General features: G+C 43.5%; 1 long non-coding RNA gene across 1 annotated transcript; it reads right to left on the bottom strand.

Moving 5' to 3' along the window:
* Window positions 1-27854, bottom strand: LOC109251035 (uncharacterized). The gene is made up of 3 exons (XR_002073322.2): window positions 27737-27854; window positions 27550-27640; window positions 1-142 (listed from the first exon to the last, which is right to left on the bottom strand). It is a non-coding gene; the product is annotated as an uncharacterized LOC109251035 (long non-coding RNA).

Raw genomic sequence — 27854 nt, 5'->3', positions numbered from 1 at the left:
TGGGCAAGCTACCCGCTGGTTTTCTCCATTTCCCCTCCAGACTCCTTCTCCACCTCCCTCTCTCCTGCTCTCCGCCAAGAGACATGGACCGCCATATACTCCACCGCCAGGCTCTCTTTCCTCTTACTTCCGGGTGCCTGGCCTAGAACAGAAATTGGTGAAGACATGGGAGGGAGACAATGGGGTATTTTTCGCCCCCGCTCTTCCTGGTCAGACAGCTGGGGTGACAGCAGCACAGTGTGGTCCTCTACCCGAGTGCTTCTCCAGGGCCCTTGTCGACGATGGCCGGTCTGGCTGGGCCAGCATCCGATCCCTTATGTTGCTCCTCAGGCCTTGGAGAGAGTAACAGAGTCCCTGCGGCAGCTAGCCCCAGGACGCCCCACTCCCCTTGTTAGAGTCCCTTAACCCTCCCCGCTCCTTTGTTAATATTCCCCTCATAAGACTGTCTTCAGTGACCGGTTTTGAGAGTGCCATCTGTTTCCTGCCACAATCCAAGCGATAAAAAAGGAGCTACCATTGGTGAGTGCAATTAGGAGGAATTGATAAACGGTTTAACATTTTATTTTACCCTGCTGTGTGTAACTGTTTATATATTTTAAAATGAGTAGGTGTTGCTTCGGTGACTAAATGCACATGCACACGAGGGTTCCTCTTTTTTGTAACATGCTTCCCATTCGAATATGTATCTTTTCAAGTACCTCGCCTCTCCCAGTGAAGGAAACTCTTAACCAGCCTCTTTTCCCCAGTGACCTTTTAAGATCAAGCCCATGATGTGTGTTCTCATGGTGCTTACATTACCCACGCACCTTTCCAACACAAGGCACCTTATTCATCTAAGCCCTTATTTCAAGTCCGGGACATGAATTTTGCACAGCGCCCTTCCAAAACTCCTCACCCGAGAGAATGAACAGCACAGGTTGGCGTGTTGTAAACGGCAACATTCTAAAGATATAAAATTGCTTTACTATTGCTTTTGCTGTGTCTAACCATCTATTCGTGCTCTGATCAAAAGCATAGGAATGAGTCAACTCCCAGGCCTCAGATTTCAGCTAACAGCTTAACTTGAAGCTATTATAATTCTGGCCCCGTTTAATTGGATTTGAAAGCCCATTTATGAAATGGATTTAAATCTGAGAACCTTGGACTGCCATCCTGTGCCTAGTTGGAGGGCCCCCTGGACTGCTGTCTGATGGCCCAGTGAACTTGACCCGACCTCTTGCTTTCTTCTGGTTCCCCAACGGGTAGAAATTCTCACAATTTCCTTCATTCTCGTTAGTACTTTTCTACCTTCTCCAATTTCTGCTTTTTCTTACTCGTTTGCTCTCTAATGTTCATTTTCTTCCTCAGTGAAAATGCTTACTTCCCAACACTCATGAGAGACTTTGTGATTCCAAAATAAGATTTAAAAAAGGCATAAATCAATCAAATTGAATGGTGGAAATATTGGTTGAGTTGTCTGGAATCAGGATGGTTCTTCTTCATGCATCACAGCCACCCTCACCATCACACACACACACACACACACACACACACACACACGTTCCACAAGCACAAGTGTGCAAACACTTAATGTAAAGCAGATACAACCTCCATTCTCAGAGCATATGTCTAATGAGAGAAGCAAGAATAATATGTTCTATACATTTGTAGCTAGTCTATATCTCAGTATATTTTTTCTTGCACCCCCAGATCTGTAAGAAATACAGCTCTGTTTTTCTTCAACTCATAGTATTTTATCTTTCAGGCCACCATTACACCATCACCATTACATCAGAGTGGTAGAAACAAAATCTCATTCTTTACCCGAGGTTGTCTCTACATTTTGGGGTGGGGGGGAGTGGGGGTCATATGTCATGCCAAGGTGTCCAGAAGTGGAGAAGAGTGAACCAGTCCCTTGCTGTCATCTGTCCACACCGGCATCTGCTTAGACATGCGTTGCCTGGCCCTTAGTATTTGGTCTATACACGTGATCACAGAGATAGTTCCCTTTCAATACACTTGCTCCTTTGAGTTTTAGGGTTCTCTCCCTGAATCCTGGGCTCCTTGCGGGGCCCCGAGAATCATCCAGATGTTTCTGTGACATGTGGAGGTGCAGGATGTCTAACTCATCCCATGGTCACCTCTTCTCCAGGATCCGGTGGCTTCCTGGGGCACGAAGAGGGCAGGGAACACACACTCTCTCTGCCCTCTGACACACAACCTGTCTGGTTTTGCTAACCGTGATGGGAGAAGCAGATGTGGGGCTCATCCTTCTGGAACGGACCAGCGTCTACACTCTCGCTGCCTTCTATCACTTTCATTCCATTCTTACTAGGAATAAAGCTCTTCTTGTATGTTTTTTAATGGGTAAGGGTGGAGATGAAATCTCCATGTCGAAAGGGGCAAACGGTTTGCACACACACGGGATGCTCCAGGACCCGGTCGCACAGCAAGAGCCTTCAGAGGGAATACTGTGCCACTGCCGGATACGTTTAAAAGAGAAACACAATAATTGTATTTTAAACTATCAGTTTTATAATACTCTGGAAATTAAATCTTGCTTAAATCTATTTAAACTTACAATGAAAAAACTTGGGAGTATCATCAGCTTTATCTTTTTTTTCAGCTTATTTATTTTGAAAGAGAGTGAGTGCAAGCAGGGGAGGGGCAGAGAGAGGGGAAGAGAGAGAATCCCAAGCTGGCTCTGAGCTGTCCGCACTGATAGCTCAGAGCCCAATGTGGGGCTCCATCGCACGACTATGAGATTATGACCTGAGCCAAAATCAAGAGCTGGGTGCTTAACCAACTGAGCCACCCAGGCACCCCTCAACTTGATCATATTATAAGGGCTAAACAGTTCTTCCAAAATCTTTTTAAGGGGATGTTTGACCAAAGAGTTTCAAGACCAAGTACCCTAGAAATTAAAAAAGAAATTATTAATTTTAAATGGAAATTGGGAAGACTTGCCTTTGAGATGGATCTTGAAAAGTGAGTTGAACATTGCAGACTGGATGTGCTGGGAAAAGGAGGTCCAGGTGGTGGGGTGAATCTATGGGGAGCTGGTGTAACCAGAGTGTGCATGGAGGACCTAATGTGTCACTCTGATGAATCTAGACTTGTCAATAGGCAAAAGGGGGAAATGAATATGTCTGATCAGGAACAACCCGTGGCCAATACTAAGAGGACATTGGTTAAACCTCCTGGAAATTTAATATCCAGAACACAAAGAACTCCTACAATTAAACAATAACAATAAAAAAAAAACCTGATTTATAAACGAGTAGACTTGAATAGACATTTCTCCAAAGAAGACATCCATATGGCCAACAGGCACATGAAAAGATGCTCAGCATCATTAATCATCAGGGCAATACGAATCGAAACCACAGTGAGATACGACTTCATACCCATTCGGATGGCTATTATCAAAAACAAAACAAACATAAACAACAACAAAACAGAAGGGTTGGTGAGGATGTGAAAAAAAATTGGAACCCTTGTACTCTGCTAGTGGGATGTAAAATGGTGCAACCACTATAAAAGCATGGTGGTTCCTCAATAAATCAAAAATAGAATTACCATATAATCCATCAATTTCACTCCTGGGTATATATATCCAAAAGAACCGAAAGCGGGTTCTCGAAGAGACATTTGTGCACCCGTGTTCACAGAAGCCTTATTCACCAAAGCCAAAAAGCAACCCAAGTATCCATCGACAGATAAGTGGATAAACAGAATGTGGTCCATACATACAATGGAATATTATTCCATTATTTGGCCTTAAAAAGGAAGGAAATTCTGACACATGCTACAACATAGAAGAGGCTTGAAGACATTATTGGTTAAGTGAAATAAGGCAATCACAACAGGACAAATACTGTATGATTCTACTCATACGTGCACCCAGAGGAGTCGAATTCACAGATATGGCAGTGATAGTAATTATAGTTATGGTAAATTTAGTAGAATGGTGGTTGCCAGGGGCTGGGGAGAGGGGTGAGTGGGAAGTTATTGTTCTGGGTATGGAGTTTGGGAAGATGACACAAGTTCTGGAGGTAAATGGCACTGTTGGCTGCACGACAATGTGAAAGCACTTAATGCCGCTGAATTATATGCTTTCCAATGATTAACATGGTAAATTTATGTTATGTCTTTTGCCACAATTAAAAAAAATTTTTTAATGTTTATTTATTTTTGAAGGAGAGAGAGACAGAGCATGAGCAGGGGAGGGGCAGAGAGAGAGGGAGACACAGAACCCGAAGCAGGCTCCAGGCTCCGAGCTGTCAGCACAGAGCCCGATGCGGGGCTTGAACCCACAAACCACGAGATGATGACCTGAGCCAAAGTCGGACACTCAGCTGACTGAGCCACCCAGGCGCCCCTATTTTACCACAATTTTTAAAACATTTTTCAAATAGTTAAAATGACACATTTTATATTATGTATATGTTAAAATTTTTCACGTTGATTTATCTTTGAGAAAGAGACAGAGTGCGAGCGGCAGAGGGGCAGAAGGAGAGGGAGAAGAATCCAAAGTAGGCTCCAGGCTCTGAGCTGTCAGCACAGAGCCCAACGCAGGGATTGAACTCACGAGCCATGAGATCATGACCTGAGCTGAAGTCAGATGCTTAACCAACTGAGCCACCCAGGCACCCCTATGTTATGCGTATTTTAAATGAAAATATACATTTAAAATTTTTTCTGGAAACTTAAGCCTCTTCCTTTGGAGACTAGAAAAGACCTGCTGAGGGTGCGTTTGAGCTTATTTTGAACTAGTCACCTTTGCCCTTTGTGAAAACCCAGCAATGCAGCGGCTGCTCCGGGGGGCAGTGCTGCGGCCACACCCATGTCCCTCTCTTGCCCCTGGTGTTTTCCTCCACCTGCGGTTTGCACCCTCCAACCCTGCTGACTACAGCACAGGACTCAATAAACTCTTCGTTTCACTTTTTTCTGTCCCCAGGAATGAGTCATTAGCGCCTCAAATATTCCCGTGGGCTACCTGCCAACCTGCTTAAGCCTCTGTCCTGACTGCATTGAACTCTGTTTCCTCTCTTCCTCAGACACTTGTTGAACTCTTTCACTGGCCTCTCACTCTCGAAAAACAAAGCATAAAATGAAATGAAAACAAACCCCGCTCCACGTTATTCCACGTGCAGTTAAACCCTCTACACCAAGTTTAAGTTCAAACATTCACACGTTTATGGTCTCTGGTCATTTGTTCAACAAATGTTATTGTGCGTCTGCCGGTGGCAGGGATGGAGCTCGATAAAAGCGATGAGGACACAATTTCAGCCATTGTGATGCCTGTGGGTCAGCGGGGGAAACAAATAAATAAACAGGAAATCACAGCCCAGAGTGAAAATGCAAGCATAGGACTAAGCACTGGGTGGGGGTGGCGGGCAGAGGCTGGGGGTGGGGTGGAGGGGCACCCAACCCAACTGAAAAGATGGGAAGAAGGGAATCCCAGAAAGAAGCAGTCTCAGGTGAGAAGGCTAGAGGGGAGACAGGTGCCGACACACAGTGTAAGCAGGTGTGTGTCCCCAAGATCCCAGCGTCACCACCCCATTTGTCTCCCCGCGAAATGCGCGGCCTCTTCCTTACGTATTGACAGCTCCCCGTTAGTTTTTCCAACTTTTCCTGCTTGAAACTTCAAAAGAACCAACAAGAGAAAACACAGCGCCTCATCTTTTGAGCTTTAACTCCTTGGAAAGACCTGGGCTTTCAGGACATCCCACACCTTGTGTCATCCTCCTTCCCCTGACATTCTCCTCTTTCCCTAACACTAGGTCGAGTGGCAGTGAACATAATATGCATTATGCGAAAGCAACTTGAAGGCTCTAACACGTGATCAAAGTGCTGGGTATGAATCATCATGATTAATAATAGGATGTTTTGCACAGAGGAAAGAGCAGAGTCTGAGATCCCAGAAATCTTGGGTCTAGTTCCTTCCTCTGGCTCCATGACCCTGAGTAAATTCTAAATGTCTATGCGGTGGATCTTGGTATTTTCCTCTATCTTGCACTCCATATTCTTAGACAAATGCTCATCCTGGAGCACATGCACACACACACACACAGACACACACACACACACACACAGATGTATATGCATGGATAGGTGATACACATATACAAATATGGGGGGATATGTTTAAAATTTTTTAATATAAATGATAGGTATCTGGGTGATCACTATACTATTCTTTTAATTTTTATGAATGTTTGAAACTTTCACAACAAAAATTTTAGGAAACAAAATTCCTACCTTCCAACCGTCTTCCACCTGTGACCTGTGACTTTCCCTCTATTCAGGGCACACTCTCTGGTTACTTTTTAAAAGAGTATTCATATGTTACTCTAACTGTGACATAAAGATTTTGGGTCTTTAAAAAATGCTTATTTATTTATTTTTGAGAGAGAGAGAGGCAGACAGGGAGACAGAGAAACCCAAGCAGGCTCCATGCTGTCAACACAGAGACTGATGCGGGGCTCAAACTCAAGAACCATGAGACCATGACCTGAGCTGAAATCAAGAGTCGGAGGCTTAACCGACTGAGCCACCCAGGCGCCCCAAGATTTTGTGTCTTCTTTAAAGGATTTCAGCACGAGCAAGTAAGAGACGATTGGAGGGCCAGGGAGGCTGTCTTCCCAGAGCCCCATAAAGCATATCGTGGAGGCTCTGTCTGCCCGTCTATACCCATGCTTGCACGACACAGTGTCCCTCTTTAAGCCACATGTCTCAAGTGGGTTCTGTCTTAAACTGGCTGCTGTTCTGAGTCCCATTACCTCTCTAGACCACAGCCTGCTCATTTTTGAAATGAGGCCACCGCACCAGCGGGTGCTGGACTAGCTCCTCTGGGCTGCACACTAAGCATGTGGACTCCTGGGCGCCCCTCCTCCCCCCGGCAGACGTGGTTAACAACATACAAAACACTGGACTGGATGCCCTCTAGGACCCTCCTGAGCAATAATCCACGGGAGTTTCTAACACAGCGTGGGTTGTGTCCTCACAAGACAGCGTCTCTCCCAGGCTTCCCCCACTTCCCCACTCACACCCCTCCATCATTCACAGCGCGAGCTGGACCCTATCACCCCAAACAGAATGGCTCTCCTGACTCTGCTGGCCTGTGAGCCTAAAGCAAGAGAACGCAAAATACAGTGGGGTCAAGGCAGATATCCCACAACCCAGAAGCACTTTCTTTCTGCTCGTCCTTTGAAATAAACCAAAATTGCTCATCTTTTCCCTGTTACATTAAACTATGTTTTACAGGCCACACTGCCTTAACTATGGTTTCAGAGGTATTTTCTTGTTATTCAGAGCTCTCTTTTTTTAATGTACTTTTTTTTGAGAAAAGCTTTATAAAAGCATGTTTCAGTCTAAAAATATAAATACTTTCCTTTAGGAAGTCACCGCTCCCTTCCCCTCACATATTTGAGGAAATACTGCAGATATAACTGTAATGATGTTAAAAAGGAAACCTGACCACAAAACAAGTTCCCTTCCAGCGTTTTCATGGGAGGCCAATAACAGCTGATGCCCAAAGTGATGGGAGCTGGGTGGGGGCCCCTTTCCCCTCAATGTCATACACCACCTTCCGTTTTCTGTGGGCCGAATGTTAAATCAATCTAAGCGAGAGTCAACAAAGGTCCTTTTCATCCGGGGACATACAAAACTGCAGGGCCCGGTCCTGAAGGTTCAAGTCTCTGAGACCTTCCATCGGCTGAGTGAACTACAGGAATTCATTTAATAATCCTGTGGAATGATCCTTCTTCGTGGAAGATGGAAGCACGGAGCACCGCCTGACCAGCTTCTGCGCTGACCCCTCATTCTTCCCCGGCTCTTCTCTTGCCCCGACTTGTCTGGATTATGTGATTATCACAAGACCAGCACACAGGGGGACCCTTGATGGAGCCCTGACTGTTTTCTCTTTTCTTCGGCACATTTCAAAGAACTGACAAAAGCAATTGAGGAAAGATTTCTTTCGGATTCAGTGTCGCTCAGGCCACAGGTACACACGCCTTGTTCCGACCATCAACGGCATTAAGCAAGCGCAACAAAGAGTAACAGTGCCCGCTAAATGCACGCTATTAGCAGCTGAGCCAGCTCGCAAAAATAAAAGTCATATTATCGCTCAGATTTATGTCCAGCTGGAGAGGATTATCAATAAATGCAACAATAAATTACAGGACAAAACAATATGAATGCAATAAACGGCCACAATCTGTGATATCACCTGAAAGCACTGTGCAGTTTGAGTGCCTGGGGAAGGCTTCACGCAGAATAAACAGAACAGAGGAACAATTACTGCCATGGGTTTTGACTGCGAACTGCCCTGGTACCTATGAGCTATAGGACAAATGCTTGGAGCTGTAGGGCAAAATACTTAAGCTATTTCTGCCTTAGTTTCCTCATCTGTAAAATAGAGATAATACAAGCACTTTTATCAGAAGGTTGTAATAAGGAATACACACGCACAAACACACCCATAGGGATGTGTATATAGATACAGATATAGGTATAGATATAGATATAGGTATATGCGTGTATTTATTTCTTAGTCTATAAACTGCATAACAATGGGAAATATTGATTGTTTGCTGCTACGGTGACTGTCCTGTATCAACTTAGCTAAACTGAAACTACATTTCCAGCATTCTCTTCCCTGCATATTCTTGGCTTAGGGCTGGTCACAAGAGAAATTTGCACGATTACTTGGAAGTCAGAAAGTGAAGCCTCTGCCATATTTTTATTCTCTGAAGGTCAGTGCAGGGCCCCGGCAGTGTGCTGGCTGGCACGCGTGGTCACGGATCTGCTGGCTCCCTCAGGCTGGTGCTCCTCTCCTTCCCACCACATCTCTTTCTTCGGCTTCTCTGAGTCCTGGGCCAGGCATGCGCACAGCTCCATGGTGAAGACCACCAGCTCCTCCTACAGGTTCCCTGTGTTATCAGGGTTACAGGCAGTGACTGATAGACGGGTTCTGGTTTCTTCTCATGGGTCACGATCTGCTCTTGCTGACCCCGCTTCACATCTAGCTTTCCTTCCCCACGAGCCGGTCTAGGTAACCTATAAAGACATCGGGACCATCACCAGACGGAGGGGCGACAGCCTTGCACAGAGTCCCCAAGCAGCTCCCACAACTGTGTAAGCTCTGATTCCTAAAATAATCCCATTATTCTGCATCACTTACAGCGATCTGGCTTTTCTGACTGAGCCTGGACTTGGCAACTGTTGTTAGAGGATGTTCTCTGAACCAGTTCTAGACTATCTGAAATTGGTTCTCTGACCTTATTCAACTGAAAGGCACTAATGACCAGGATCATTAGTAATAATTGGTAATGGTGGTCTGTGAGATGCACAGCAAAAGTTACTTTAATGGTTACTGGCAATCAAATGTCTCTAGCAAACAAAGCTTTGGGTGATGAAGTAGTTTGTTCCATTAAAAACTTCGTATATATAATGGGGTTGTTTAGTTGCATTCTGGAGAACGGGGCGGAGGGGGGGGGGAATGACACGCTCAGGGCTTTAAATTCCTAACTCAAGGTCTGACTAAGGGACAAGAAATCTATGCTTTTTTCCCCAAAGTCAAACCTTTTTCCTGTAGCTATGGGGCCAAGGTTTCTGAAAACCAAACCTAAAGTCCAATCCAGTTGAATTTCCAACTTTACAGGATCTCTTTTGCTAAAGTTAAGGCAATAATTAGAAAGGAGGAGGAGCCTAAAAACTGGGAAGGGGAGATATAGGAAATCAACACAGCTAGGGACCTTGAGTCCCCAAGTTCTGCCGAGTCTTCTTTGCCAGTAGAAGAAATTCTTTCTCCTATGTCTGAGGAAGTTTTCATCCTTGTGCTTGAAGATCCTGACGCGGTCTCTTCTGAGGCCATACACAAGAGACTGGTGACCTTCCTCAGGGTGAACTTATTCATTCTAGACCAGATTCAAATTCCAGCAGGCCCCAACAGGTACAACATATGACCCATGCCATACACACCAGAAGAACTGCAAGATTTTACCACTTTATATCAATAGAAACTTTGAGGGCATGCTTGTGAACCCAGTAAACATGTTGGATCATAGTGGAAGGAATACAATGTTGAATTGGGTTTTTGAACTTGTTTATGGAAATATACAATAATGTATGTTAACATAATATAAATTGAAACACAGATTCAATGTGTTCTTGATTCAATGTGTTAGCCAAGTGGCAGGTAGTGGCTCTAACACTTTCCTTATTTGGCTGACTGAAACCTGGTAACTTGATTACCTGGACCCACAGATATGACACTAAGACTCTAAAGAGATAGCACAGAAAGTGTCTGCTACTGGGTGAAAAGAAAATGGAAAATGGTAGTACCGACTTCAAATATATTCCGTCTTTAGGAATGAATGAAAAGGAATGGGTTACTTTGTTATTCACGTCTAAGAGATTCAGCCCTTGTGGAGTTCTTCTCTGTTTTTTACACTAATCCCAGGTGGGAACATCATGGGTCATTTTCTTCCCCAGCCTTGTGTACCACTGCGATCTGCAAATATTCTTGCCTGCTAAATAAAGTCTGGGCGATGTGGTTAATTTTAATGAGAGATTCTAATTAAATCATTTAGCCATGCAAGCACAAAAACCTTCCTCTCTTTCCAGCTGTTCCTTCTCCTGTGGTATCCGTCCCTTTGGTTGAATCTAGTGAGCTCTCTCCCCAGTTGAGGGGACGATTGAGTCCACCAGTTCTGTGACTTTTCAGTTATGACCCCAAATGTCCTATCTTGGCATGTTAGGGAAGTTGCAACGACTTCATTTGTATTGTGGCTTTAATTAACATGGCTGGGGCCAGAATCCAACAGCCCACATGAGGCAGCACTAGATAAGGTGGAAAAGGGAGACGCCCGGATACAGTGCCAGCTCCGGGGTGCTCAGCATTCTCCCTGCTCCGGTCCCCAGAAACACCCCAGTCCTGGAAAGTTTCAGTAGAAAGCACCCTCATGAATCTAAGGAACAACATTAGCTGCCTGAATTTTTCTTCTTTTAAACAGATTCAATCCCCAAATGTTCTTTGTACTCTTTGCTTCTTATTTAAAAAAAAAAAAAAATACACACTCTCTCTTTTTGAAAACTCTTTCTTATATAAACACCTCAGCCCTTAAAAGGAATTTTTTCAAAAGAGAACAATTATGTAATGGCCTCTTAGGGATCTAATGCTCAATATGTGACCTAAATGAGTGATTTTTTAAAACTCCAGGTGTAAGTAGGAAGAGGAAAAGTGTTCTGAAAATCATCGCCCACTGTTGAGATCACGTTAACATCCATCACTTAGGCTCTTTGAAATTATTCAAGGGGCAAGACTGGTCTCTTCCACTGAACTTATGTAGAACTTGCCAATTTAATTTAATTTTAGTATCTTTTAATGTGTAATTTTAATTTTTATTTAGAAAATGGTATCCTTCATCTCACCAATATCACTGGGAAAGTTGGGCTTTCACAGTATAAGGAATTAACTCAACACCTATTACTTATTCAAAATATGTAATCAAAAATCTGAGGTTTGGTTATATGCCATGCCATGTGACCCCAACATATTGGAATTTCAATTTATAAAATTATTAAATTCAGAAAAATGTATTGCAGTTTTATGTTTTCTCAGTTGTAAGATAAGAAAAATAATACTGGCTGCTGTTACCACTGGCCTAAGAGCCTGAATATGAGTATTGCAAGCACAACTTGCTAATAATTGCTACATAATCCAGCACTGATTTTTTAAGTTTTTTTACTTTTGAGAGACAGAGAGGTAGAGCATGAGCCGGGGAGGGGCAGAGAGAGAGGCAGACACAGTATCCAAAGCAGGCTCCGGTCTCCAAGCTGTCAGCACAGAGCCCGTCATGGGGCATGAACCCACGGACCGCGAGATCACGACCTGAGCTGAAGTCGGATGCTTAACTGGCTCGGCCACCCAGGTGCCCCAATCCAGCACTGATTTATACCGCTGTAGCAATTTTATGCTAGATTTTCCAGGATCAAAGCAGGGATGTAGTCATTCTGTAGAGATGACCATTATGCGAGTGCCAACTTAAACAGTTCTGCTTATCAGAATTTGCAACTCGAGACATCCCGTTAAAACAAATACAAAACATCCAAAGAATGTGTATGTACCAGCGTGAGTGTGTGTGTGTATGATATAGATACATGTATCACACGTATATATATATGTACATACACATGTGTGTGCACGTGCATGTGTATGATATACACATATATAACATGTATATACATATACATGTGTGTATGATATATATACATGTAACACTTTCAGAGGTGCTGCCTTCATTTTCTTCCATAAGCATGACAATATTTACTTTATAGCAAATCTTACCGTGTAAGAACACTGTATAGTAAATATGTTATAATAATTTTTCATCTACTTGAACAAGTCAAAAATTTTTAAGATCCACACTGATGAACTTCCCCCAAAATGTTTCTAATTTGATGGCAAGATTCATTAAATGTAAAGATCAGAAGGCTCTTATAAGATATCCAGCTCCTCTCACTTCTAAACATTTTCTATAATTTTTAGAAATTTTTTAATGTAGAATTTCAAGGCTATTTCTTTTCTTCCTGGATTTCTCCACAATGGCAGCTACATTTAGACTTTTTAAAAATAAGTATTATTAAATCGAGAAGTTCTTGGCCTTGGTTAATTGTTAAGCATTCTGATGCCCCAAAGTATGTAGGGGTCCCCATAAATCTCATTTAAATGACATCTCATGAACTATTTCTTCTTACTTTTGCTGTTGATTGGTGCTTTCTGAGACATCTAATCAAATCCTAAGTAGGGTTGCCAACTAAGATACAGGATATCCAGTTAAATGTGAATTTCAAATAAATAATGAAAATGTTTTTAGTATAAATATGTCCCAAATACTGCATAGCATATACTTATGCTAGATTTATTTTCATAGTTTATCTGAAATTCAAATTTAACTTATTTTATACTTTTTAAAACAGCTTTATTAAGATATTCATGTACCATGAAATGTCACCATTTTATTTATACAAGGCAATAGATTTTAGTATACCACAGAGCTGTGCAGCCATTATTACAACCTAATTTTAAAACATTTTATCACCCTAAAAAGAAACCCTGTAGCCATTATCAGTCACTCCCCATCCCCAGGGTCCCCTTATTCTGCAGCCCTAGACGACCACTAATTTACTTTCTGTCTTTGCAGATTTGACCATTCTGGACATTTGACCTATATGGACTCATGCAATATGTGGTCTTCTGTGACTGGCTTCTTCACTTAGCCTGATTTCAAGGTCCATTCACGTTGTAGCATATGTCAGTGCGTCTGTGTTTTTATTTCTACATCTGGCAACGCTAATCAAAAGGCAATATGAAATAGAACCATTTTGCCTAATATAAGGTTAAAAAAAAAAACAAAACTGTTCTTTACTACCAGACTCTGATCCAAACTGATCCCTGGAGCTATTCTATCAAATTCTCACATCTCCTTCGGATTCCTAGAATTTGCCACTCTGGATTTGGAGACCAGGGATCAGAACTATGCTTCAGGTGACAGGATTGGGGGTGGTGAAGCTGGCAGGGGTCAGAGGCACAGGATGGAGAAGGAGCTGGTGCTCCAGTTGGTGGTAAAAGGGTCTGAGCCAGCCATGCCCCAGGTACGAGGGCGGTCAGAGCTGAGTGTCTGCCTTCCACACCTCGGGGCCTTTGATGATGCTTTCTGTCCTTCTTTCCTTTTAGCTCTCCCCTCGATGTAGGCCATCACCAGATTTTCCCTCTGTGAGACGTCAAGAGGAAGGATAAATAACACAGGGGGTTAACCCTCACGCTGAAATTTGGGTTAGCCCCACCACCAGTGACAGTGGTCTTGGGGTGGAAGGAGGGAAATGATTTGAAAACAGTCCGACTGCACAAGTCTGAAGGGTCTGATTTCCTATCTGCCGACATTGTTCTCTCCCCACGTCCCAGATCCCAGCCCCAGCCCTGACTCCTACCACCGTTCCCTCTCCAGTTGTGATAGCTCCCCAAAAGGATGTGGCGGTTTAGGATACAAGGCCCTGCCTTTGACCCTGACAGTCCATCGTGCTCATGGCCTCGAGAACTCTGGTCTACGCACAGTAAACCACGGCTCCGGGAGTTTCCCATTTAGGACTATGGAGGAGGAAGCATTAAAACTTCGCCAAACCATTTAGCCAAATGATTGCTTTATTTTGTTCTTTCTTTGTGCAACATTGCTTTTTGCCTTCCTCAGAATTAGATAATTTCATTTTCCTAGTTTAGACAGATCTCAGAAGAAGTTGTGTGACTTTGCTCCTGAGGGTGAGTGAGGGGACCTTGTCTCCTCAGGGACTTGAGCAGTAAGCCCAACCCGCCCTCTGCCTTGCGTGACAGGATGCTCTGTGCATGCCTGATGGAATCCAGGACAGTGCCCCACGCCCTCCACTTGTAAAATATGTATTTCAAACTTGATGTATCTTTCAGCTTAAGCCTTCATCAAAGCTGTAGCCAGCATCAAGAACTCCCCCAGAGGGCCTCACTCGAACGCTTCTGTCTCCCACAGAGAAAGGAACCTGCTCTCACCCCAAAGTACATGCTCAGCTGGCAGAGTGAATTCTTATCACATTAAAAGAAAAAAAAAAAAACCCACAAACCATCACTTTCCAGAAACTCTTGCAAAAAGGTCAACTTTAAGGCAATGTTTATCAAATGCATTTCAAGGAATCCAGGGTTTAGCTAACTTGTTCCCAAACTTTAGTTTCCTAAGGTGTTGTTTCTTTCTTTCTTTCTTTCTTTCTTTCTTTCTTTCTTTCTTTCTTTCTTTCTTAAGTTTGCAATGCACTTCAAATTCCCAATATTTATGGTTCCCTGAGAGCAGGCTGTCGTACCTTGCACCCTGGTGGCCCTGAGGCAGCATTCTTGCCTGGCAGGATTCTAGAGGCAGAGAAGAGAATGATAAATAGAATCCACTGTGGGTGAGTTGGGTCGAAAGGGAGTGATGTTCCTTTTGCGCCATGGGAGACAGATCTGTGAGCCAGGCTGTTCCTCGGAGCTGCACAACCAGAGATGCCCGTGGCCTTCAGGAAGGTGCTGCTATCCAGCTCTTGGCTCGACCCGGCCCCTGCGCCCCTCAGTTCCTTCTCCCCCCTGACCAACTCAGTGAAGAGAATACTAGCATTTCACGGGTTAGATTTCCTCATGTCCACCAACAATAGCAAACCACAGTGAGACTAAGTGCATGTGCGGAAATGAAATCAAACTACCCTAAGAATAGGAAACGTGTAAGAAACAAAACGCAAAGCCACTGAATGATCCGGGAGACTTACTTTCTATCCCTGGGCCCAGTAACTTCCGAACATATTTCCCTCAAGAGACCTCTTGTAAGGCACAAATTATAGTTGTTTCATCAACGTATCCGTCAGTCATTACACATTGAGTACGCCTACAGTATGTAAGGCATTGTGAAATCGTTACCTAAATTAAAAGTACCGAATACATTTCTCGCCCTGCACGTGATCAGCTCATTAGCTCAAAATAAAAATTCTAACTTAAAAACATTACTGAATTCCAAGCTTTCAAGGACACTTGCGCCCTCATAAGTGAAGAATGAACTCTCATGGCAAAAATTCTCCAGGAAGATAATGGCTCACTAATATCTCCTGTTTGGTATAATGCTATGTCTTGGGTGGCTCAATGAACCAAAGAGATAAGATCATTTCAGCTGTGTATCATTTCCTGGGCAGGTCTTTTGAGAGAGTAATTCTTTGACGTGGAATCATTGGGAGGACTCCCCTCATAGCACCCTAGTACTACGCTATACTTCTATAGTATCTGTGTGTGTATATATGTATATATATATATATGCATATGCACCTACCCACCCCCATATAAATATGTATATACACATATACATATATCCTTTGTCCAGCTCTTAACTAAAATTAATCCATCTGGGGCGCCTGGGTGGCTCAGTCGGTTAAGCGTCCGACTTCAGCTCAGGTCACGATCTCACAGTCTGTGTGTTCGAGCCCTGCGTCGGGCTCTGTGCTGACTGCTCAGAGCCTGGAGCCTGCTTCAGATTCTGTGTCTCCCTCTCTCTCTGCCCCTTCCCCGCTCATGCTCTGTCTCTCTCTGTCTCAAAAATAAATAAAAACATTAAAAAAAAATTAATCCATCTAATTTACCTCTAGAGTTCCTCTAGCTTGAATATTCCAGGATTCCGCATTGCATTAGTTATGTAGCTCAACCCTGAGGAAACAGAACATAGGACAGGCCTATGCTTTTAGAAATGAGAAGGTCTGGAGCACTGGGTGTTGCCTACAGGAGCGAGTTCCAGTGGGGGACCTGGGGCAGAGAAAGGGCCATCAGACAGGCAGAGGAATCAGACAGGAGCTGCAAAGGCAGCAAAGTCAAACGTGGCCATGTTTTACCCAGAGCCAGGCCTATACCTGCAAAATTGGATTTAATGCAGAGTGTCTAAAAATACGCTCAATGAAAACAGTCTGCTGATTCTCTTCTCAGAAGAGATTACTGCAAGACACAATGGGGTCAGTATTTGAGCCTTCGTTTTAATGCTTAGAAGAATCTGCATTTACGCAGTCAATTTTCTCCTACCCGGGAGTTAAACTTCTGACTTCTTTGTTGAATCCTCGCAGAAAGGGGCCAGAGGTTAATGGACTTGGGAATCCAAGGCCCAGTGATACAAGAACTGTGCATTCCATCATCACTTGAGCCTCTACACATTATCAGACTGAATAAATACAGTAACACCCCACTCATCTACAACCCAACTATACAACAAATGCATAAGGGGGAACCAGGAAAGCAGACAAGGGCTTGTGATGGAGTAGAGATCATAGGCATTGGAAAACAATGCTTGGGGTAGAGACAGAGGGACAATCAGTCAGACCAACAGACAGAGAACCGTGCAGCCATTCCTACTAAACCACAAAGCAGGCAGCCCGCATTTTGTAGAGTATTTTGGAGGGAAGCAAAGTTTTCTAAAGAAATCCATTAATGAAACTTGTCTGCTTCAAGACTGCTTTGAACAAGTGCACTGAGCCATGGTTACTGATACAAGCATTAAAAAAGGGGGGGGGGGCAACTCAACACAGAAAAGAAGAGCCAGGCACAAGGGCAATGCAAAGAGGGCAGGTGCCCTGGATGGCTGGGACAGGGTCTCTGCCCTTAGCTGTGAGGACAAAATGTTATCAGCTGACCCTAATTACAAGGAATAGGCGAGCAATATCAATACCTACAACTGTTTATATTCCTGTCTAAATGGGCTGTAATATTGTCTCATTGATTTCAAGCTTTCTCAACAAGTTCCAAGTTAGTAAACCTTTAGATTCCTGGCTTATTTTTGGGAGTGCTGCAAACAACACTTGCATTCAATATAATCTATCCTGTTCAAGGGAAGCCCCTCAGCCTGTTATTGAGACTGCTTAAGGCTAAATTCTACAGTTACAGCAAACTTGGGAGTTCTGGCTTTCTAACTCACAGAAATTAGAAACGACAGAGGCTTTATTTACCCACACACAAACGCTAACAACAGCAAGAAGTGACAGGTAATAACAAATAAAGGGAAAGAAAAGAGATAAACCCTCTAGTGCCAACCCAACTACCAGAGAGCACAGCAGACTTCAAACCTCATCACAGACCCTGTGACACACATTTGATGGCCTAAATCTACCAAAAAAAAAAAAAAAAAAAAAAAAAGGCACAATTGCAATCAGTACATCTGATCTTAAAATGTGGAAAAGTAAGCAAGGGAGTTTGAAAATATTTTGTCCGAAGGGGATGAAGAAAAATAGAAACTTGCCTATCTACATAAAGTTGTCAAGAGATGTGGACAGTTGAGGTCTATCCTGGGTTGAATAGTGTCTCCCCAATATTCTTGTCCACCCAGAATCTGTAACTATGACTTTATTTTGAAAGAGTGTATTTGCAGATGTAATCAAGCTAACATGAGGTCCCATTGGATTTGGGTGGGCCCTAATCCAACGACTGCTATCCTCAGAAAAACAGAGAACTTGGAATACACACACGAGGGAAGAGGGCCATGTGACAACAAAGGCTGAGACTGCAATAATGCCACGAGCCAAGGAGCACCGAGAAGTGCCAACAGACGCCAGGAGCTGGAAGGGGCAAGGAAGGATCCTCCCCTAGAGCTTTCAGAAAGAGAATGGCTCTGCCAGCCCCTGAATTGCTGAGTTCTAGTCTCCAGAGCTGTGAGACTTCTGTTGTTCAAAGCCACCTAGTTTGTGGTACTTAGTTTTGGCAGCCCTGGGTAACTCCTTCAAGGTCCTGTTCTGCCTGGTTCATTCAGTCCATTTAGACAGTTGCTGTTGAAATCAATACATGCGGTTTGTTGAGCGATTACCATTTTGCAGACACCGTGCTAAGCATTTTGCATGGGTCCACTCATCTAATCTTTACAATGACCCTCGGAGGTGGTTTGAATGTTGTGAAGAAAGCTAGTGAATGTTGCAATAAGAAGTTGGACGGGGTACCCGGGTGGCTCAGTTGGTAAAGCGTCCGACTTTGGCTCAGGTCATGAACTCACAGTCCCTGAGTTCAAGCCCTGCGTCGGGCTCTGTGCTGACAGCTCAGAGCCTGGAGCCTGCTTTGGATTCTGTGTCTCCCTCTCTCTCTGCTCCTCCCCTGCTTGCACTCTATACCTCTCTCTCTCTCTCTCTCTACAGTAAATAAACATTTTTTAAAAATTAAAAAAAAAAGTTGGACTCAGGCATATTGGTTCCAGAATCATGCTCTACTGCACATATGATGCACTTTGGAGCTTAAGTCAACCAAATCCGTTGTTTTCACAGAGTAAATTATCCAGATAATTCACTCAGCTTCATTTTGGATGATTAGGATATTTTTACTGGACATGAAATTCTAAGTTGGCAATCTTTTTCTCCCTTAAACACTATAAAGATGTTTTTCCATTGTCTTCTCCCTCCACTGTTTCTGATCATTGTTCTTCTAGATGTGAAGTGCTTTTTTTCTTTGGCTGCTTATCTTTTGGTTTTTAGCAGTTTGTTGATGATTTACCCAATGATAGTTTTCTTTGAATTTATCCTGCTTGGGATATGCTGAGCTTCTCGGGTCTATAGGTTGAAATACTTTTTAATCAAATTTGGAAGTTTTGGGCCATTATTGTTTTTCACATAACTGTTCTGCCATATTTTCTCTCTCTCCTCTTCTTCTAGGACCCCATGTTAGATATTATCCCATGATCATTGAGGCTCTGTTTATGTTTTTTAAGTCTTTTTATTCTATTTGCTTCAGCTCGAATGATTTCTATCCATCTGTCTTTAAATTCACTGATTCTTTCTTCCGCTGTTAAGTGTATCAAATCAATGTTTTATATCAGAAATGTATTATTTAATTCCAGGAGATCTATTTGGCTCTTTTTCAAAATCTCCTTGCAGGCACTAGAATATAACCACCAGAAGGGTAGGGCATTTTAGTGCACTTAGTGCCCTGCTTTATCCCTGTTCCCTAGACCTGGAATGATATTTGTTCGTAGACAAATACATGCCTTCATCTCCCTGGCTGGAGCTGATGAGATAACGAATAAACAGCTGACTTAGTAAAGACTATTTTGGGAACAAATGAGAGCTGACAGGTTCTTCTTTTCCTTCTAATGTTTGATGATCTTAAAGTCTGCTGATTCTTCTTCTCATGAAAAGCTATATGTAGGACAGTTGTGGGGTGCCCTGGGTGACTCAGTTATGTGTCCAACTCTTGATTTTGCCTCAGGTCATGATCTCATGATTTGAAAGTTCAAGCCACATGTTGGGCTGTGTGCTCACAGTGCAGAGCCTGCTTGAGATTCTCCATCTCCCTCTTTCTCTGCCCCATGTGCATGCCCCCTCACTCTCTCTCTCTCAAAAATAAATAAATAAACTCAAAAAAAAAAAAAAAAAAAAAAAAAAAAAAAAAAAAAGGACAGTTACTGATTGCCTTAGTTTGGATTCCAAAGAAGCAGACCCTGAGAATCCTGAGAAAAGTATTCAAGTGTGAGTTGTTTATTTTGGAAAGGATCCCAGGAACATCTGTGGGTAACTTGGGAACTGAGAAACGAAAAGAATGGCAGCCAATAAAAGGTGTATTACGAAGCACATCTCTTTGTGGACAACTGGAGCTTAAGGCCAGTGGAAAGTTCTGGGACTCAGTGGAGGGTTAGCCCACCTTAGGGGCAAGGGAACTTTGATCTTAGTACACCATTTCCATCAGTCACCGACTGAGGATTGGTGGGGTTGGGGTGAGGGGTTGATTATGTACTTTTAGTCTGCTATACTAACATTTCTGAGGAGACAGGCTCTGTAGCCAAAGAAAGACCTCAGGCATCAGAAATCCCACAGCGTGCACTACCATCATAAACTGTAAGGAGGTATGGGTGGGACACCTTCATCAGGAACTACACTGATAAAATTGTTTACTTTCAGAATATATATATCTAATAAGACAAATATTTAATACAGTGCTAGGCTCACAGAAATATTACCCTGGAGTAGTAGATAAATCAGATTCTAGAGTCAACCCAACTTGGGTTCAATTATAATCTCTTCTATTTACCTGCTTTGTGACCCTGAAAAAAATCACTTAACTTCCCTCATTTATAAAAGGGTCTAAAGCATATGATTGATATGGAGAATAAATAAGATTGTATCTGACACACAGTCAGCGCTAGAAAAGAAGAAATTTACATCTTTTTCCTCCTCCTGGATTTAAGCCAAAACAGTAAATTGTGAAATTTCAGGCATCAGCGAACCAGGAAGAATCTGAATGGAGAGGACGAGGAAAAGAGAAAACAACGTTCTGGTATTCCTGAGTTACAATATGGAGGAGACACCACTTCCCTTCTTCCCAGTTTGGAGCTTGGGAGCCCACAAGAGTGCAATACAACTGATAGAAATGGAGAAGCTGGAGAGAGAAGTTGTTTCAGTGTGAGGACGACTAATGAAGCAATTCACTCAAGTGTTTGAACATTTAGTCCAGGAGAGGTCAGAGATTTGAATGTTATCCTGGATTTTGACAACCTACTAAGTCAACCCTGGTATTTTTAGCAAATGTATGTACACTTCAATGTGGATCACTTGATTTTTTTTTTACTTAAAACAATTTTTTTTAATGTTTATTTATCCTTGAGATAGAGACAGAGCGTAAACAAGGGAGGGGCAGAGAGAGAGGGAGACACAGAATCCGAAACAGGCTCCAGGCTCTGAGCTGTCAGCACAGAGCCCGACGTGGGGCTCAAACCTATGAACTGTTAGATCATGACCTGAGCCGAAATTGGACGCCCAACTGACTGAGCCACCCAGGCGTCCCCGGATCACTTGATTTTAAAAATTACTTCTTGGGACGCCTGGGTGGCTCAGTCAGTTGAGCGGCCGACTTCGGCTCAGGTCATGATCTTGTGGTCTGTGAGTTCAAGCCCCGCATAGGGCTCTGAGCTGACAGCTCAGAGCCTGGAGCCTGCTTCATATTCTGTGTCTCCCTCTCTCTCTGCCCCTCTCCGGATTCTGTGTCTCCCTCACTCTCTGCCCCTCTCCCTCACTCATGCTCTGTCTCTCTATCTCTGTCAAAAATAAACATTTAAAAAAAATTACTTCTTTATTTTGAGAGAGACAGAACTTGAGTGGGGGAGGGGTAGAGAAAGAGGGAGAGACAGAATCCCAAGCACTTGTGCAAGGTCAGCACGCAGAGCGCGATGCGGGGCTTGAACTCACGAAACCGTGAGATCATGACCTGAATCGAAATCAAGAGTTGGTCACCTAGGCAACTGAGCCACCCCGGCATCCCTTGATCACTCAACTTGAGTTAGAAAACACTGTCTGGAGTTTTCACTCCACGGGACACGGGACATAGAAACACAACTTGGTGAGAGGCAAAAGGATTGCTGCAAAGGGAAACAGGGTCAGTCGGCCTGTGTTGGCTGAATTACACAAATTTCACAGGCCCATCTGCCTACGGTGTCTGATAAGACTTTTCATTCTCATGTGTTGACAAAAACCATTGGCATCACTAATGCACATTACCCTATGTTCCAGTCAATACCAAATTTCTATGGAGCTGGAAATGAAAATGAAGGGCACAGCTGGAATCGTTTGGGTTCTGGTTTCTCCTCTTAAATGCTTCAAGACGTTGTTGTGTTGGGACTGGGAAGCTTCCAGGAATCACATGGTTGTGGCTTGTGATTTCAGTTGTCATTCAGACGGGCCAATTTTTGAATGAATGACTAGAATGATAGCAGGCAAATGATAAAAGGGCAGGGGTCGGGGGGAGGGAGGCATTCTCAAGTATAGGTATAAAAGTCAGAAAGAAGGAGGAGGAGGAGGAAGAGGAGAAGGGGAGGAAGAAAGGTCAAGAAAATAAAAAAGAACAGGAAAAAGAAATCTGAAGTACTGGGAGATAAACATTTCCAAAGAGTAAGTCTATAGTTTACCTATATATATGCAATAAATATTCACCAGTCCCTTCTAATGTGTCAAGGATGGTTCTAGGAGCCGGAGACAGAGCAGTGAATCAAACATGCCTTTCTGTCACTTACATGCTAGTGGTCCTGCTGGAAGGCCCATTTAGGAAGGTGTGGCAAGGCCGAAGCTACTACGTCCTATTTAGTTAAAACTTTGAATGTCTTCAGGTCCCTTGGCATCATCCCTTAGGTCAGAAATCTGAATCCAGATCTGCCTGTTACAATCTAAAAGTCAAGATACAGCAGAGTGCCTGCTATGAGAATTCTCCCCGGGGAGAGAAGGGCAGAATCTCTCCACATGGAATCCACATGGGGCTTCCAGTTAGCATAGTGGTATCGCATTCCGAGGCATTCCTTTGAAAGGCAGAATTTGCCCCAGAAATTTTGTAACAATTATCTAGAAACCTGACACAATGTCAGTAGCTGGCAACGAGCAGACATCTGATATACTACCTTCTTGACCCAAAACATTTCTGAGGGAATAGTGCTGCGAATAGGCAGCTAGATACACACGAATATGCATCGATAGTTCCAAGACAACTAACAATCACATGCAGAAACCTGCATCCCTACACAGCAATAAGACCAAGAGGATCTAGGGGAGGGGTAGTGAGTAAGCATGAGACTGTAATTTGGGGAAAATGGGTTCTCACCCGGCTCTGCCAACTAGCCATGTGATCTTGGGCAAGTCACTTCAATTCTAGCCAGAATCTGATCCCCTCTCGCCAGTTCCATTGCTACTACTCTCTCCAGCCACTGGGACCATTGCAACATCTGCTTCTTAGTCTTATCTTCACATCCCAATGGTCTAGAATCAACACAGCAGCCAGAACAATCCTGCAGAAGCTCTCAGATCTTGTCACTCTTTTGCTCCATCTCCCCAGTGGTTCCTGTCTCGTTCAGAGGAAAAGCCAAGTCCGTGCAATGACCTGGAAGGTTCTACGAGATCAGACATCTCCTACTCCTAGTCTCATCTCCTACTACTCAAGCCCTTGTTTGCCCTGCTCCCCACGCTATTTTGACTTTGTTTTTGAACGTTTAGTGGGCTCCTGCTGCAGAATATTGGAATTAGCTCTTCCCTCCCCTCCCCTCCCTTCCCCTCCCCTCCCCTCCCCTTCTCCTCTTCTCTTTTCTCTTCTCTTTTCTTCTCTTCTCTCTTCTCTTCTCTTCTCTTCTCTTCTCTTCTCTTCTCTTCTCTTCTCTTCTCTTCTCTTCTCTTCTCTTCTCTGTGCCTGGAACACTGTCTCTCCAACTAGCTCAATTCCAACCTCCTCTTCTACCTCAAGTCTGCTTAAATGTTCCTTTCTCAGTGAGGCCCTCTATAACTTCCTATTTAAAACTAAAGCCCCACCCTAGCTCCTCAATCACTTACTCTGCTTTTTTCTTTTTCTAGAGCATTTATCATCTTCTAAAACACTTTATAATTTACTTATTGATGACGTTTATAGTTTATTATCTGCACTCCTATTAAGACCCATGAGGGCAGGAATCTTGGTATATTTCATTCACCGATGTACCTGAACTGGCCTAAAGGAGCCCCCTGACACATAGTTAGTGTTCAGTAAATATCTGTTGAATGGATGAATGAGCAACTCAGAGTGCAATAAAAATATTCACAATCTCCAGTCACAGGCAGTTAGGACTCTAGGCTGAGATGACCAGAAATATCCAGCAGGTTTCTTCTCCGTTGTCTTCCAAGGGGTGGTAAGGAACACCTGAGTAGATACAGTACCATGTCAACTTCCAGGGAAGCTGCCCTTTAGGCAAAGAGCACTTGTTTCTTGTGATTCTCCTACCAGCTTGCTCCACCAAGTTCCTGCCTGTCCCCATGGGATTTGCACCGGACTGAGACACAAATGAATGACAAGACTGCTGTTAGTCGCAGAGAACCGAAACAGAAAGGGAGATCCTCCCTCTTACACACAGTTCAGAGACATTCATCGCTGCCACGCCCCTTGGATTGAACGGAATCCAGTAAATGGTTGTGCAAAAGACGGGACCCGCTAGTAATTGGCCAAACAGCTTTTCTTAGCATTGGCTGAATCAAGAATGTGCCCTTAAACATTAAATTCTCTTAAGGTCCAGGATCTCTGCCAAATCTTGTGACAATAGAAAAAGGCAAGTCAAATCCTGACCAATTCATGGCATTAGGTTAAATTCCTTCTAGGTAGCACACTCTATAGTGTTCTGTTTTGTTTTGGTTTGGTTTTTGAGGTGGGGGAGAGGCAGAGGGAGAGGGAGAGAGAGAATCCCAAGCAGGCTCCACGCCCCATCAGAGCCTGATGCAGAGCTCTATCTCATGACAGTGAGATCATGACCTGAGCTGAAATCAAGAGTGAGACACTTAACCGACTGAGCCACCCAGGTGCTCCTACAGTGTTGTGACCAGTGTTGACCCACCATATTCACACAGGGTAGAGCACAATGAGGGGGAATAAAACAATCTCTTTCAATGAGGCACTTTTTCCCCCAGAGACAACAGGTAGCAAAATGAAAAAACGGGGGGAGCCTGGGTGGCTCCGTCGGTTAAGCATCTGACTTCGGCTCGGGTCATGATCTCATGGTTCATGGGTTCGGGCCCCGTGTTGGACTCTGTGCCGACAGCTCATAGCCTGGAGCCTGCTTCGGATTCTGTGCCTCCCTCTCTCTCTGCCCCTCCCCTGCTCGTGCTCTGTCTCTCATTCACTCTCTCTCTCTCTCTCTCAAAAAATGAATAAACGTTAAAAAATTAAAAAAAAAAAGAAATCACTAAGAATCTAGCTGTCTTTTTATATTAAAAATATTTTATTAAAAAAATCAAAATACACACTGAAGTGCCTAGATGCCCATCGTCCAACTTCAGTGATTAGTTCAAAGCCAATCTCATTTCACTTACCACTAACCAAGAACCTCAGATTATTTTGAAGCAAATGATTTTATTTTATCTACATATCATTTTATTTCACCCACAGTGTCACTGTCGTGTCTAAAATAGCTGACATCTCCTTTTACGTTATCTAATTAGCCTTCAGTGTTCATCTTTTGCTAATTGCTTCAAACATGCATTTTTATAGGTTCCTACACTGCAGTTGAGGTTTCTCAAGTATCTTTCAGTGTGTAAGTCCCTTCTTTCCCTACCACTTGCTCTGTTCTTTAAATTCTATTTGTTGGAGGAGCTGTTGCCCCCCCAAACTACCTGTAGTGTGGATTTTGCTGCTTATAGTGTCACTTAATACTTCACCATATTTTCCGAAAATTGGTAGTTACATCTAGAAGCACTATCAGAATCAGAATCAAGTTTTGGGCAAAATTACTTCAGTGAACTGTGTATTTCCATCAGGAGGCATATAGTGTCAAGTTATTTCTCTTTTTTGAGATGTCACAAGCTATTGATAATCATTACCAAGAGTCATTACTAGCTGGAATGCTCCCATAGGAAAAATTATTCTATCAACTATGTGGTTACCCTAACGCACAATTCTTTTAGGCATGGCAAAACAAACACTTAAATTTTTTTTGGTCAGTTTTCAACATAAGATGGTTCTCAGGGCACCTGGTGGCTCAGTCAGTTAAGCGTCTGCTCTTGGGTTTCAGCTCAGGTCATGATCTCACATTTTGTGGGATTGAGCCCCACGTTAGTGTTAACGTGGAGCCTGCTTGGGATTCTCCCTCTCTCTCTCTCTCTCTCTCTCTCTCTGCCCCTCCCCACCCTCTGTCTCAACAAATAAACTTAAAAAAACAAAAAACAAAATAAGGTGGTTCTTTAACATCTTCCAACATGGCCTATATGTTTGTTTCTTTTATTTGAGTGCCATTGTGAATGTATAGATCCATTGGGAGCCTCTTCTGGTTGGCCCCAAGGTCATTTTGGCATGACTCTAGCAATATTTGGTTATTCCCTGATTGCTGGTATGACAAAATGTTCTGAACTCATCTTTACATATCTTGTCTTCAGAAAAGGAATCAGCAATTTCTACAAAGATTAGCTGCCTTAATTGCATTCTTAGCAGGAAATATACATTAAAAAAATTGTCTGATCAGTAAATAAATCGTTCTTCAACTTCAAAAAGTCATAGGTGTTGACCTATCACTTTGTGGGATGAAGTTCCTGAAGGCAGGGAGCTAGACTTCCAGGGTGTGCTGGTGGAGAGAACTTTCTCCCTCCTGACCAAATCAATAAGGCAGCTGGCCTCAGTTTTGGATTCTCTTTCTCCTCTGTATCCAGTTCAGTAACTTGAGTAACAAGCAATTGGTTGTTAACTTTGGTATTTCATCTGCATAATTGTTCTTAGTAATGTACAAAGACAGCACAGGTGACACTTCTGAGCATCTAAGTCACCTCCTGGCCATTTATGGCTGCATCCAACTCCCTCTGGAGCCCCATACTAGGCACTGGAGAAGAAAGAGGTGAAAAACAAAGAGCTTCTGTCCAGTCGGGAGGCAGAATGCATCCTTTACAAGGTCACAAGATGCACAATATGTATAGGAAATGCTAGAGGGCTCTGGAGGGCGATGGAAGGACCGTGAAGGCTGTGGAGGAGGGCGAGGTGCAGCTGAGCCTTGAAGGGTCCCTGTGGCAGAGACGATGCTCTATCACACCATTTCTACTTCCTGGGCACCCAGGGAGATGGCATTTCCTTACTTCCTCTGGCCACTGGAATGTGTGAGTGAACATTCCAGGCTTAGCCTTGAAGAAGGAAATAATGACCCCTCCAAAATGTATCTTTTTGTCTTTACCTTGCTAGTCTCCCTCCCTTCATGCTCTTCCCCACGGGGCCCCTCTAGCCAGGCCTGTGCCTCCGGGCAGGATGCTTCTCAGGGGGGTGTCTGTAGTCACAGCTCACAAGCAGACATGTCTGTGCCTCCGAGTTGAGTAGAATGTTCCTCGTCTCGGACACCTAACAATTCTTTCACCCAAAGGGAATTGCAGCGTTACATTTAGACATGTAGAACCTTTCACCTTCTCCCAAAATCAAATGGCCAAAGATCCACCTACTACTCCTGGGAGACTTTCTCAAATAGGAAGAGAGAGCTGTGAGTGGGGATATAAACTGCGTAATCACATCCTCATCCTAGAATATTACTCAGCCTTCGCACACCTTACCTCCAGGGTGACTGCCATGGGTCACAAAGGAGCAAGGTCGCGCCAGGATCCGGCCACTGACTCTCTTCCCTCTGGTGGCTGGGATACTTTCCTTTTAAAAATAACATTTATCAGTTATTCTTGTTAGAAAAAAAACACATCTCCTGAAAACACAACAGAATGATAAAATAAAGACAATTAAAATCACCTATAATCCAGTAACTTCAAACTATAGTTTGATGTGTATACTTCCGGTCGTTTGGAACCCCCTGGGTATGTGTGGGCGGTGTTGGTTTTGTCCTCTCAGACAGGATCGTATTGCACGT

Source organism: Panthera pardus, unplaced genomic scaffold (genome assembly GCF_024362965.1).
Source record: "Panthera pardus isolate Hobbes unplaced genomic scaffold, ASM2436296v1 HiC_scaffold_13, whole genome shotgun sequence".
NCBI lineage: Eukaryota > Metazoa > Chordata > Mammalia > Carnivora > Felidae > Panthera > Panthera pardus.
The sequence above is the reverse complement of the archived record's forward strand: the minus strand, read 5'-3'. Positions and strand labels throughout refer to the sequence as shown.